At 41.7% G+C, this 14,582-nt stretch overlaps 1 protein-coding gene across 4 annotated transcripts in view; it reads left to right on the top strand.

Annotated features, from left to right (window-relative positions):
- Nucleotides 1-1,821: 1,821 nt before the first annotated feature.
- The window catches only part of LOC113800924 (organic cation transporter protein), a 32,500-nt gene continuing 19,739 nt past the window's right edge, over nucleotides 1,822-14,582 (top strand). Inside the window, exon 1 of one of the 4 annotated variants that reach the window (XM_027351740.2) lies at nucleotides 1,822-1,893. The gene's annotated coding sequence lies outside the window, so the exon portion shown is untranslated. The remainder of the gene's footprint in view (nucleotides 1,894-14,582) is intronic. The other 3 variants (XM_070135133.1, XM_070135134.1, XM_070135135.1) reach the window with 3 other exon arrangements.

Genomic DNA, 14,582 nt, shown 5'->3' with positions numbered 1-14,582 from the left:
TGATACAGAGCCTTGTCATCGTTTACTCAACCTGGCACTGTGCCTCCTTTTGAAAAGTGAGGCTCTGGTCAACGAACATCCCAAGGTAGTGGAAGACATGAACCCTCTCTAGGTCCAAGCCCTGGACACGCAGCCTGACACCATGGGCATTGAGTCATGGAATCGTGGCCTTTCGATTTGGCTGCAAAGGCTGGAAGCCCTATACTATGGCATTCCTCAGACACGAGGAACAGACCAAGTTAGGCTCCCCTCATTGTTTCTTCCAGTAAAGGTAATCTCAAGATCATCTGAAAAGATGATTGTGCACGCCCCAGTGAGGTGGATATCAAGAGTGTGAGAGCACAGGTCCCCACTGAGTGGTATTATGTTTTCAAATAGCCATTATTCTGGAAGGTGATCCAGGAAACTGGTTACTTTCCCGAATTTTCTTCGGGCCAGAACACCTAGAAATGTTAATTCAGATTCGGCGATGCAAGCACAGATGCATAAGTGTTGGCAACGTTCAAAAAGGCGGCTATTGCGATCCCTTGGAGGTTTCCATGACGGGGTCCTAGTTTCCACTGCGGTCACTCCAGTAATATCTCTATTGTCCTGCAGAGAAACCTGATGGGAAATTTGGAGCAATACATTCCTGATTTACAGATAAAAACTATGTCTTTGAGCAGAGAGGTAATCTCTCGGGATTTATTGAGGTTGCTGAAAAGGAAGCTCACTCACTCATAAGTAGGCTTTAAAATATCAATTCAGAACATAGTGTTTGAGTCTGCAGGATCAGTTGTCGTCTTGTTTCTCACGAGGGCAAGGCAAAGACAAGCCTTTCCAGCAATTGAACTTACTTGCCAAATGATTTTTGGTGACGTTTTGGAGATCGACATTTCCCAATTTCCATGTTTGAGAGAAAGATCGACAGATATCCATACCAATGCACATACATATGATAAAAAGAGAAAGGGGAAGGGGGAGAAAAGAAGATATTAAGAAAAAAAGGGATAGGGAGAGAAAGGGCAAAGAGATAGATAGAGAGAAAATGATCCAGACTCACAGAGATTGACAGGGTTGGGTCAGGAAACAACAATATTATACCTTAAGATAATGACTACAGATGAGTTGACAAATTCAGTTTAAATTCATGTGCAAAATATCAACACGACTGGAACTGCAGCAAATGACAACGTGGATAAAACGCATATTTCTTGTTCATTATCAAGAGATTAGAATGTTTCTTTCTCCCACTGAAATGTCGATTAATTTAGGCATGTATTCATGTTTTATTTCATCGACTTTTTAAAGTGGCCGATATTTCTTTATTATCATTTCCATAATGCAAAAGGAAAGGTAAATGAAATTAGATTCATTTTCTCGTCTTTTAGTAGAAGCTAATAACTAACAGAGAGAGACAGGGGCAGAGAGAGTGAGAGTAAAAGATCACATGGAAAGAGAGAGAGAGATAGAGATTGAGAGAGAAAGAGAGAGAGATTGAGAGAGAGAGAGAGAGAGAGAGAGAGAGAGAGAGAGAGAGAGAGAGGCGGGTAGAGAGAGTGTGAGTGAAAGAGAGAGAGAGAGAGAGATTGAGAGAGAGAGAGAGATTGAGAGAGAGCGAGGGAGATTGAGAGAGACTGAGAAAGAGCGAGGGATATTGAGAGAGAGAGAGAGAGATTGAGAAAAAGCGAGAGATTGAGTCACGTAAATGAATCGATCAACACATCGAAAAAAAAAATAGATACAAATCACACATGAAAACAGAATATCAGTGCCTCCTCCGCGCCCCTCACCAAATTCACTGCGGGTAAATGGGAGAGCAAATAGAGATAACTATTATCAGTTAAGAGGTGGTGTTTGGTGTGGGGGAAGACTGGCCATTCTCCCCGAGGCATCCGACCGTCACAGGTGCAGGTGAGGATAGTTGTGGTGGATACTTGTTGAGGATACTTGGCGTGGATACTTGTAGATAATTGATGAGGATACTTCTTGTGGATACTTGCTGAGGATACTTCTTGTGGATACTTGTTGAGGATACTTCTTGTAGGTACTTGTTGAGGATACGTGGTGTGGATACTGTTGAAGATACTTGTTGAGGATACTTCTTGTGGGTACCTGTTGAGGATACGTGGTGTGGATACTGTTGAAGATACTTGTTGAGGATACTTCTTGTGGGTACCTGTTGAGGATACGTGGTGTGGATACTGTTGAAGATACTTGCTGAGGATACTTCTTGCGGATACCCGTTGATACGCGGCGTGGATATTTGTTGATGATACTTGCTGAGGATACTTCTTGTGGATACCTGCTGAGGATACGTGGTGTGGATACTGTTCAAGATGCTGAGGATACTTCTTCTGGATACGTAATGTGGACATTTGTTGATGATACTTGCTGAAGATACTTCTTGTGGATACTTGCTGAGGATACTTCTTGTGTACCTGTTGAGGATACATGGTGTGGATATTTGTTGATACTTGCTGAGGATACTTCTTGTGGATAATTACTGAGGATACTTGTCGGGGATACTTCTTATGGATACTTGGTGTGGATACTTGTTAAAGATACGAGTACTTGTTGAGGATACTTCTTGTGGATACTTGCTGATGATATTTGTGAATATTTAGTAAGGATACTTGTTGAAGTTACTTTTTTGAGGATGCTGCTTGTGGATATTTGTTGAGGATGCGTGGTGTGGATACTTGGAGAGGATACATGGTGGGGATACTTATTGATACGTGGTGTGGATACTTGGGAAAATTTGTTGAGGATGCGTGTTGTGGATACTTGGTGAGGGTGCGGGGTGTGGATACATAGTGAGGGTGCGGGGTGTGGATACATGGGAATATTTCCTGAGGATGCGTGGTGTGGATACTTGGTGAGGGTGCAGGGTGTGGATACATGGGAATATTTGTTGAGGATGCGTGGTGTGGATACATGGGAATATTTGCTAAGGATACTTGGTGAGGATGCGTGGTGTGGATACTTGGTGAGGATACGTGGTGTGGATACTTGGGAGTATTTGTTGAGGATGCGTGGTTTGGATACTTGGTGAGGATACGTGGTGTGGATACATGGGAATATTTCTTGAGGATGCGTGGTGTGGATACTTGGTGAGGATACATGGTGGGGATACTTATTGATACGTAGTGTTGAGGATACGTGGTGTGGATACTTGGGAATATTTGTTGAGGATGCGTGGTGTGGATACTTTGTGGGGATACTTGTGAATACTTGAGAAGGACATTTGATGTGGATACTTGATAAGGATGCTTTTTGAGAATACGTGGTCGGGATACTTGTGGATACGTGTTCATGATACTTGATGAGGATACTCGTTCGAATCCTGTATGTTTAAAGCCTCATTTTCCTTCGTTTGTGTTTGTGAAATGTGACTTGGGGGGACTTTCTTTCCTTCTTTCTTAGATCTATTTATTTTATTTATTTATATTTTCATTTCCTTGATTTATTTTATCATTATTAGTTTTTTTTTTCTCCCTGAGGTCGATGACGGTGAGTGAATAACACGTTTTAGTATTATTCACTTTATCCAATTTGAAGTGAACAGCGAAGGAAGCTCACACTTGAACATTAATTGCAGTACACTGGACTTTTTTCTTTTTTCTTTTATTCACTTTATCTTCTTTTGTTGTGTTATTTGACAATTTTCTTCTCTGAAGGCTTTATCTATTCATCTTCATATATATATATATATATATATATATATATATATATATATATATATATATATATATATATATATATATATTTTATATAACATTCCTCCTGCGGATTTATTGAAGAGAGGAAGGCATTGAGATTCTGTACATCTCTCTCTCTCTATTCTTTTCTCTCTCTCGCTGTCTCCCCTTCTTGCTCTTTTTATCTCTTTTTCCATCTCTCTCTCTCTCTCTCTCTCTCGCTCTCTCTCTGTCTCTCGCTCTCTCTCTTCCTCTCCCTCTCGCTCTCTCTTCCTCTCCCTCTCTCTGCTTCTTGCTCTTTTTATCTCTCTCTCTCTCCTTTCTTTTCCTGTCTCTCTCCTTCTTGCTCAGTCTCTCCTCTCCTTGACTTTTTTTAAAATGAGAAAACCATTTTCCTTCATTGTCCTCTTCATGTGTTTCAGAGAAGTAGTTTTTTTTTACTTTGCTTTTGTCATAAGTTGATATGATGGTGGAATTATATCCATTTATCAATGTGCCTATATACCCGTCCGTATATCTGTCTATCTTTATCGCTGTTTCCCTTCTTCACTTTCTTTCTGTTTTCTTGTCTAACTATATTCTTTTGACTGTCTTACTTTTTTTTGCTAATGAATTTGAATGACGTTTAGCTTGTTCTTATCTTCTTCCTTCCTTCCTCTCTCTCTCTCTCTCTCTCTCTCTCTCTCTCTCTCTCTCTCTCTCTCTCTCTCTCTCTCTTCTCTCCCCCCCCCTCTCTCTCTCTGTCTATCTATTTATCTTCTCTCTCTCTCTCTCTCTCTCTCTCTCTATCTATCTATCTATCTATCTATCTATTTATCTTTCTATCTCTCTCTCTCTCTCTCTCTCTCTCTCTCTCTCTCTCTCTCTCTCTCTCTCTCTCTCTCTCTCTCTCTCTCTCTCTCTCTCTATTCCTCTTTCTCCCCCCCCTCTCTTTTCTCTTTCTTTTCCATCTGTCTATCTTATCACAGCACACTTCACGCGTTTACAAGTTAACGACCCCTATGAAACCGCATCTCTCTGTTCAGCCAAACCCAATTGTTCAGTTATCTGTTGTTCTCAAGTGTTCAGGCTCCTTGCGGACACCTGCGTCTCATCTTTATCTATTATTATCTATTAATGCTGTAGATGAAGAGATAAGGATGGATTAGATGGAGGACCATTTTCTTTTCTAGGTGAAGGGGGAGGGAGCGGGAGAGGGAAGGGAAAGATGGGAGGGAGTGGGAGAGAGGGTGGGAGGGGGAGGGGAGGGAGTGGGAGACGAGAGGGTGGGAGGGGGAGGGGAGGGAGTGGAGACGAGAGGGTGGGAGGGGGAGGGGAGGGAGTGGGAGACGAGAGGGTGGGAGGGGGAAGGGAGGGAGTGGGAGATAAAAGGGTAGGAGGGGGAGGGAGGGAGTGGGAGACGAGAGGGTAGGAGGGGGAAGGGAGGGAGTGGGAGATAAAAGGGTAGGAGGGGAGGGGAGGGAGTGGGAGACGAGAGGGTGGGAGGGGGAGGGGAGGGAGTGGGAGATAAAAGGGAAGGAGGGGAGTGGGAGACGAGAGGGTGGGAGGGGGAGGGGAGGGAGTGGGAGACGAGAGGGTGGGAGGGGGAGGGGAGGGAGTGGGAGACGAGAGGGTGGGAGGGGAGGGGAGGGAGTGGGAGATGAAAGGGTAGGAGGGGGAGGGGAGGGAGTGGGAGACGAGGGGGTGGGAGGGGGAGGGGAGGGAGTGGAGATAAAAGGATAGGAGGGGAGGGGAGGGAGTGGGAGACGAGAGGGTGGGAGGGGGAGGGGAGGGAGTGGGAGATAAAAGGGTAGGAGGGGGAGGGGAGGGAGTGGGAGACGAGAGGGTGGGAGGGGGAGGGAGGGAGTGGGAGACGAGAGGGTGGGAGGAGGGGAGGGAGTGGGAGACGAGAGGGTAGGAGGGGGAGGGGAGGGAGTGGGAGACGAGAGGGTGGGAGGGGGAAGGAGGGAGTGGGAGATAAAAGGGTAGGAGGGGGAGGGGAGGGAGTGGGAGACGAGAGGGTGGGAGGGGGAGGGGAGGGAGTGGGAGACGAGAGGGTGGGAGGGGGAGGGAGGGAGTGGGAGACGAGAGGGTGGGAGGGGGAAGGGAGGGAGTGGGAGATAAAGGGTAGGAGGGGAGGGGAGGGAGTGGGAGACGAGAGGGTGGGAGGGGGAGGGGAGGGAGTGGGAGACGAGAGGGTGGGGAGGGGGAGGGGAGGGAGTGGGAGAAGAGAGGGTGGGAGGGGGAGGGGAGGAGTGGGAGACGAGAGGGTGGGAGGGGAGGGGAGGGAGTGGGAGACGAGAGGGTGGGATGGGGAGGGGAGGGAGTGGGAGACGAGAGGGTGGGAGGGGAGGGAGGTGGGAGATAAAGGGGTAGGAGGGGGAGGGGAGGGAGTGGGAGACGAGAGGGTGGGAGGGGGAGGGGAGGAGTGGGAGATAAAAGGGTAGAAGGGGGAGTGGGAGACGAGAGGGTGGGAGGGGGAGAGGAGGAGACGAGAGGGTGGGAGGGGGAGAGGAGGGAGTGGGAGACGAGAGGGTGGGAGGGGAGGGGAGGGGAGGGAGACGAGAGGGTGGGAGGGGGAGGGGAGGTGTGGGAGATAAAAGGTAGAAGGGGGAGTGGGAGACGAGAGGGTGGGAGGGGGAGAGGAGGAGACGAGAGGGTGGGAGGGGGAGAGGAGGGAGTGGGAGACGAGAGGGTGGGAGGGGAGGGGAGGGAGTGGAAGACGAGAGGGTGGGAGGGGGAGGGGTGGGAGTGGGAGACGAGAGGGTGGGAGGGGGAGGGAGGGAGTGGGAGACGAGAGGGGTGGGAGGGGGAGGGGAGGGAGTGGGAGACGAGAGGGTGGGAAGGGGAGGGAGGGAGTGGGAGACGAGGGGGTGAGAGGGGAGGGGAGGGAGTGGGAGACGAGAGGGTGGGAGGGGGAGGGAGGGAGTGGGAGACGAGAGGGTGGGAGGGGGAGGGGAGGGAGTGGGAGATGAGAGGGTGGGAGGGGGAGGGGAGGGGAGAGAGGAAGTGTTGGGGAGGGAGTGGGAGAGGTAAGGGGAAGGGATGGGAAAGGAAGGGAATGGGAAGAACCGCAGGGGAGAAATGAAGGCTGGAAGGTGGAGTTAATAGAAGGGAAAAAGGAAAAGAGATAAGGAACAGAGAAGGTGAAATAGAAGAAGGAAGGAAGAAAACTCAACGTTTGATCTGAGCTGTTGCCATGGTTACACAACAGGATTACCTCTCCCCACTATCTTTTATCGCTCTAATCTCCTTGTGTTAAGTAAGGAAACTCTAAGATTTGTTTGGTGTTCATCTCGCCTGCTTGTTATTCTTTTCTTTCTTCCTTTCTTTTCGTCGGTATTATTTTTCTCATTATTACTAAGCACGGCAGATTCACTATATGGTTTTCTTATATAATTTCTTTCTACAGCCATACTATGATTGCTTGCATATTCACTTGATATCACTTGTATTATCACTCCTAATAAGTATCATCGCTGACTCATTCATTATCACCAATACTACCAACATAATTATTATTCGTTTTGTCATTGTCATTGTTAATACAATGGTATTTTTCCTCTTATTTATACATTTTAAAAGATATTATCACAATTACTGTAATAATTTCAATAGCTCTTAACTCACCCTCAACAGCTATTATCTTGTTATTACTAAGTAATTATCAATTATCTAATTTATAAATAATCGAAAGGACTGCACATTAGCTTGACTTAATCTATTTTGATTAATTTCAGGTTGATATAAATTACTGAGGTCCATCTTTCATTTATTATCGTCATTATTTTCATTCTGGTTCGAGTGACTACCATAAAAGAAATATAAGACTGCAAAGCTGTTCGGTTCCATTGCCCTGCTCTCCGGTGCAACAGCCCAGACAAAACCCCGCCCAGAGTATACCCAATTATTTTAGGCAAGGCTGTTTATACCCAGGGTATAAATTAAGCTAGGCTAGTTCATTCTCCCAGGTGTAAAATGATGATGATGACACTGGTTAGAGTAAGCCCCCTAGGCCAGAACATACCCTCCCATGCCGAAATATAGCACCTACATTTTGCACGTGACATGTATATTTCTATCATGATTGGCGTCCGTGCCAATGGTCTACTGCCATCACATTAAACTCCAACGTGAAAAATCTATTTTGTTTATAAAAATTATCATGATTATAATTATCATCATATTAACATTAAATCATAATCATTATCATTATCTTAACCCTTATTAAAAGCACAGTCATGTGTTCACAAATGATATGCAGTATACGTTTGTGAGGTTCATTAAAGCAGCATGTTTCACGCCTCAATTTATATTATCATTTTATTGAATTCCACGAATGTATGCCTTATGCTTGCAAACAGTTTCTGAACTCTTCACTGTCGTTGTGAATGCTGTTTGACTGTTCACATGTTACTGACCAGAATAAAACATGATTGGCACTATTACCGATAATGCTAACATTTTTGCCTTTGTTTTGTATGAACATATACTGTGCATGCTAATGATGATGATAATATTGATAATAATAATAATAGTAATTAGTCATCAGGATTATAATAATAGCAATAATAATAATGATAATGATAATAATGATAATGATAATAATAATAATAATAACGATACTGATAATGATAAAAATGATGATGATAATGATGAAGAGTGTTAAATAAAATAATGATAATGATAATAAGAATTATAATGATAATAATCATATTGATGCTAATAATGAAAATGATGCTTATGATTATGATAATAATAATCGTAATATCACACAGGCCACATAAAGCTGGAGATCAGTAATGATGAAAATGATGATAATGATGATAAGTATAATGATAATGATATGGAAAATAATAATAATTATGATGATGATGACGATAATGATATTAATAGTAATATTGATAATAATAATGGTAATGATAATAATGATAACACAAAGGTTAAATAAAACTGGAGATCAGTAACAAATCCACAAATGATCAGTAGCCACGAAATTTTGTATATATCTTAAAACATTGTAGAGTATAGAAATGATTAATTACAGAATGCTAGGCTTGTGAATAAACATTTAAATTATGTGTTTAATAGTGTGACCTGTAAAAGTCAATGCACAAGGAATTTCTGCAATTTTGAGACCACTGCATTATAGACATTACAATAATACATGTTACATGCAAAATGAAACAGGTATATTCTAGCCTTGCCCATTTTACACTTGGGGGTATAGACTGGCCTAGTCCATCTTATATCCCGGGTATTAAATAGCCTAGCACAAAACAAACCCGGGTATTAAACAGCCTAGCATAAAATAACCCAGGGCATTAAATAGCCTAGCATAAAACAAACCCGGGTATTAAACAGCCTAGCATAAAATAACCCAGGACATTAAATAGCCTAGAATAAAATAACCCAGGGCATTAAATAGCTTAGCACAAAACAAACCCGGGTATTAAATAGCTTAGCACAAAACAAACCCGGGTATTAAATAGCCTAGCATAAAATAACCCAGGACATTAAATAGCCTAGAATAAAATAACCCAGGGCATTAAATAGCCTAGCATGAAATAACCCAGGGCATTAAATAGCCTAGCATAAAATAACCCAGGGCATTAAATAGCCTAGCATGAAATAACCCAGGGCATTAAATAGCCTAGCATGAAATAACCCAGGGCATTAAATAGCCTAGCATGAAATAACCCAGGGCATTAAATAGCCTAGAATAAAATAACCCAGGGCATTAAATAGCTTAGCACAAAACAAACCCGGGTATTAAATAGCCTAGCATAAAATAACCCAGGGCATTAAATAGCCTAGCATAAAATAATAACACAGGGCATTAAATAGCCTAGCATAAAATAATAACCCAGGGCATTAAATAGCCTAGCATAAAATAACCCAGGGCATTAAATAGCCTAGCATAAAATAACCCAGGGCATTAAATAGCCTAGCATAAAATAACCCAGGGCATTAAATAGCCTAGCATAAAATAATAACCCAGGGCATTAAATAGCCTAGCATAAAATAACCCAGGGCATTAAATAGCCTAGCATAAAATAATAACCCAGGGCATTAAATAGCCTAGCATAAAATAATAACCCAGGGCATTAAATAGCCTAGCATAAAATAATAACCCAGGGCATTAAATAGCCTAGCATAAAATAATAACCCAGGGCATTAAATAGCCTAGCATAAAATAATAACCCAGGGCATTAAATAGCCTAGCATAAAATAACCCAGGGCATTAAATAGCCTAGCATAAAATAACCCAGGGCATTAAATAGCCTAGCATAAAATAATAACCCAGGGCATTAAATAGCCTAGCATAAAATAACCCAGGGCATTAAATAGCCTAGCATAAAATAATAACCCAGGGCATTAAATAGCCTAGCATAAAATAATAACCCAGGGCATTAAATAGCCTAGCATAAAATAATAACCCAGGGCATTAAATAGCCTAGCATAAAATAATAACCCAGGGCATTAAATAGCCTAGCATAAAATAATAACCCAGGGCATTAAATAGCCTAGCATAAAATAATAACACAGGGCATTAAATAGCCTAGCATGAAATAACCCAGGGCATTAAATAGCCTAGCATAAAATAACCCAGGGCATTAAATAGCCTAGCATGAAATAACCCAGGGCATTAAATAGCCTAGCATGAAATAACCCAGGGCATTAAATAGCCTAGCATAAAATAACCCAGGGCATTAAATAGCCTAGAATAAAATAACCCAGGGCATTAAATAGCTTAGCACAAAACAAACCCGGGTATTAAATAGCCTAGCATAAAATAACCCAGGGCATTAAATAGCCTAGCATAAAATAATAACACAGGGCATTAAATAGCCTAGCATAAAATAATAACCCAGGGCATTAAATAGCCTAGCATAAAATAACCCAGGGCATTAAATAGCCTAGCATAAAATAACCCAGGGCATTAAATAGCCTAGCATAAAATAACCCAGGGCATTAAATAGCCTAGCATAAAATAATAACCCAGGGCATTAAATAGCCTAGCATAAAATAACCCAGGGCATTAAATAGCCTAGCATAAAATAATAACCCAGGGCATTAAATAGCCTAGCATAAAATAACCCAGGGCATTAAATAGCCTAGCATAAAATAATAACCCAGGGCATTAAATAGCCTAGCATAAAATAACCCAGGGCATTAAATAGCCTAGCATAAAATAATAACCCAGGGCATTAAATAGCCTAGCATAAAATAATAACCCAGGGCATTAAATAGCCTAGCATAAAATAATAACCCAGGGCATTAAATAGCCTAGCATAAAATAATAACCCAGGGCATTAAATAGCCTAGCATAAAATAATAACCCAGGGCATTAAATAGCCTAGCATAAAATAATAACCCAGGGCATTAAATAGCCTAGCATAAAATAATAACACAGGGCATTAAATAGCCTAGCATAAAATAATAACCCAGGGCATTAAATAGCCTAGCATAAAATAATAACCCAGGGCATTAAATAGCCTAGCATAAAATAATAACCCAGGGCATTAAATAGCCTAGCATAAAATAATAACCCAGGGCATTAAATAGCCTAGCATAAAATAATAACCCAGGGCATTAAATAGCCTAGCATAAAATAATAACCCAGGGCATTAAATAGCCTAGCATAAAATAATAACCCAGGGCATTAAATAGCCTAGCATAAAATAATAACACAGGGCATTAAATAGCCTAGCATAAAATAATAACCCAGGGCATTAAATAGCCTAGCATAAAATAATAACCCAGGGCATTAAATAGCCTAGCATAAAATAATAACCCAGGGCATTAAATAGCCTAGCATAAAATAATAACCCAGGGCATTAAATAGCCTAGCATAAAATAATAACCCAGGGCATTAAATAGCCTAGCATAAAATAATAACCCAGGGCATTAAATAGCCTAGCATAAAATAATAACCCAGGGCATTAAATAGCCTAGCATAAAATAATAACCCAGGGCATTAAATAGCCTAGCATAAAATAATAACCCAGGGCATTAAATAGCCTAGCATAAAATAATAACCCAGGGCATTAAATAGCCTAGCATAAAATAATAACACAGGGCATTAAATAGCCTAGCATAAAATAATAACCCAGGGCATTAAATAGCCTAGCATAAAATAATAACCCAGGGCATTAAATAGCCTAGCATAAAATAACCCAGGGCATTAAATAGCCTAGCATAAAATAATAACCCAGGGCATTAAATAGCCTAGCATAAAATAACCCAGGGCATTAAATAGCCTAGCATAAAATAATAACCCAGGGCATTAAATAGCCTAGCATAAAATAATAACCCAGGGCATTAAATAGCCTAGCATAAAATAACCCTGGGTATTAAACAACCAAGCGTAAAATAACCCCGTGTATATTCTGGGCGAGGGTATAGTCAGGGCTGTTACACCGGCATGAATCAGGAATCATGCTTTCCTTGAACAATATTTTCAAGGTTGTAAATAATAGCGTGAGATCGCCATGGTAGTGTTACTGTTTCCATTGCTTTGGGTTGAAATAGAAATAGTGGTTAGATTTGCTCAAGTCAATTTCCAGTTAGAAAATAGCGATATATATATATATATATATATATATATATATATATATATATATATATATATATATATAGAGAGAGAGAGAGAGAGAGAGAGAGAGAGAGAGAGAGAGAGAGAGAGAGAGAGAGAGAGAGAGAGAATCCAAGCCAACTATCTTATCTGAAAGTATGGAGAATGTGAACTATTTTTTTCCTATTGTTTTTTCTCTCTTTTTTGGTTTTGGATTCAATTGCACATTCACCGTTCATGTATGAACAGAATATGTTATTTTTTATTATATAATATTGAACCCACTTTGAGTCTCCTTTTCTCCCCCCTGCACAGAGATCCCAGAACTTTTATTGTTGATTATTGATGATGGACATGTAAGGGTGCAATCAAGTGCAATCAGTTTGGACCCTTATGTAGGTTGGAGCTAGGGCCCGAATTCTAATTGCCAGAAATGGTGTCGCAAGCAACTTCAGGTGGCGCTACTGTCAACCTACATGGGGGACCCAAGATATTTTTCACTTTATGTTGTGGTACTCTGATAGTAGTAACTAGTTCAAATAAGAAAAGCTTGGGATATCAGTGTTGGTTGAAGATTAGAGCATCGAAAAGTGGTACATTCCATAAGGGGTCCAAAAAGGGGCGTGGCCTGCTCGGCCCAGGAGGGGTCAATCGTCGATGTCATCACCATTTTTTCTTGTCCCAAAGCTAAGCTCAATAATCCAGAAGTTTCAGGGAATTTGGAGATGGTGAGTAATCACCCATGGGCTGATCTTAGAAAAAGTTACTCTCAAAAAAGAGTAACCACAATGGAAATAAAGATTGTATAATTTGAAGTGAAGTTGCATAAAAATCTATTCGTTTAGTAATTGTTGCCTTTAAAATTCCTCATTCTATACATAAAAAAGTCGTCTGCTAGAACCAATTTTGAAATAGAACCAGTGACGTCATAAGTTGTATTCCTCTGGCTCGTGACCATGAGACGGTACTTGCTGAGCGTGGATTCTGCGTCAGAAAAGCCGTATTGTGTCCCGAAAAGCGACGAAAGGAAGAACCACCGCATGTAACCTCCATTGCCCCAATCCAAATCAGCCGTCCTTTTTTATCTATCAATATACAGTGTAAATTAAACTCTTGAATTTAATGTCAGTTTTAAAAATTCAACCTGCGATTTTGTGTACATTTGTACATACACCCACGTACACATATATCAGAAGGAGGAAGAAAAGGAAGAGGAGGTGGGGGGGGGCGGAAGTTGAAGAAGAAAAGGAAGAAAAAATAGAATAGATAAAAAGGGAAGGAGGAGTAAAAGGAAGAAGGAGGGGGAGAAGAGAAAGATTTTTTATGAAGAAAAGATAGAAAAAATAAGGAAGGGGAAGGAGAAGGGGGAAAAGAAGAATTAGAGGGAAAATGAGGAAGAGGAAGGGGAAGGAGGAGAATAAGAATTAGAGGAAGAAAGAAGAGGAGGTGGGTGGGGAGCAGGAGGATAAGGAGAATAATAATAATTCGAAGAAGAAGAAAAAAGAGGAGGAGGAAATGGGAAAGGAAAAAGGAGGAGAAAAAGAAGAAATAGAGACAGAAGGGAAAGGAGGATCGGGAAGGATGGAGAAGAGGGAGAGACGAGGAAGACTACCCTAACATAAGATGAAGACCGCAACGTGGGAAGCTCGCCGTGTGTTTAGGGACGTTTCTAAGTGCCTCTCTGAAGTACCACTCACTTTTTTACGAGGCCTCTGAAAAGGAAGACAAGATGTTAGTTGACTTTTTATAAAAATTCTTTTTATTTTGGTCTTTAATGCTCTTATTTTTTGCGTTTGTTTGATTTTGGTCTATTTGATGTTATATACTATGGATTATATTTTATTTTTCTGTTTGGAATGTTTTTATTTTTTTATTATTATCATGTTTTGCCACTCGAGGGTTATTCTGATGAATGCTTGTTGTTTGTTGTCCTGCTGTGGTTGGATTTTTTATCATTTTAGTATCAGGGTCACATTAAAGAAATCTCTCTCTCTCTCTGAGTATATGTGTATGTGTATCTGTCTATCTCTGTCCCTCTATCTGTCTCTCTCTCTCTATCTCTGTTTCTATTTCTGCCATACTGCATAGTGCATAGTCCTGTAAGCTCGCATCCCACGTGTGTTCATACCGTGTGGTCAACTATGGTCACCATGTGGCCGTGTTTGCAGCACGAGGATAGCCCACATGTCTACCCACACCCTCTGTCTGTCTGCGCCGGGGCGTCCCCCAGGCTTATAAGAGGTCAGAACTTGACCTCCCCGCTCACACCTTCGGCGACCCTTCCCGTGACCCAGCAGGACGCACACCCAGGCGCGGGGGCTGTTCCGCTCCTCACTCAGCGCCAC

Source organism: Penaeus vannamei, chromosome 20, assembly GCF_042767895.1.
Source record: "Penaeus vannamei isolate JL-2024 chromosome 20, ASM4276789v1, whole genome shotgun sequence".
Classification (NCBI taxonomy): Eukaryota; Metazoa; Arthropoda; class Malacostraca; order Decapoda; family Penaeidae; genus Penaeus; species Penaeus vannamei.
Note: the sequence above shows the minus strand (reverse complement) of the source record. Positions and strands in the feature narration are given on the sequence as shown.